Source organism: Episyrphus balteatus, chromosome 4, assembly GCF_945859705.1.
Source record: "Episyrphus balteatus chromosome 4, idEpiBalt1.1, whole genome shotgun sequence".
In the NCBI taxonomy this organism is placed as follows: Eukaryota; Metazoa; Arthropoda; class Insecta; order Diptera; family Syrphidae; genus Episyrphus; species Episyrphus balteatus.
Window position 1 is genome coordinate 57,412,978 of NC_079137.1, and position 222 is coordinate 57,413,199.

Below are 222 nucleotides of genomic sequence, written 5' to 3' on the forward strand. Positions count from 1 at the left end.
AATATTATAGTTGAAATAGCTAATGTATGGTGAAATAGCCAAAGTTGTACAAAATTCGACACATTTTGCTTTGACTTTTTTTTTTTTGCAATGCAATTTTTTTTTAATGCAAAATATTTGTATTTGCAGCAAAAATAATTTACAAACAGAAATACTACACTGATTTTTTTATAAAAATATTAATTTTTTTTATTTCATTTAACTTACAGACTACATAACAAA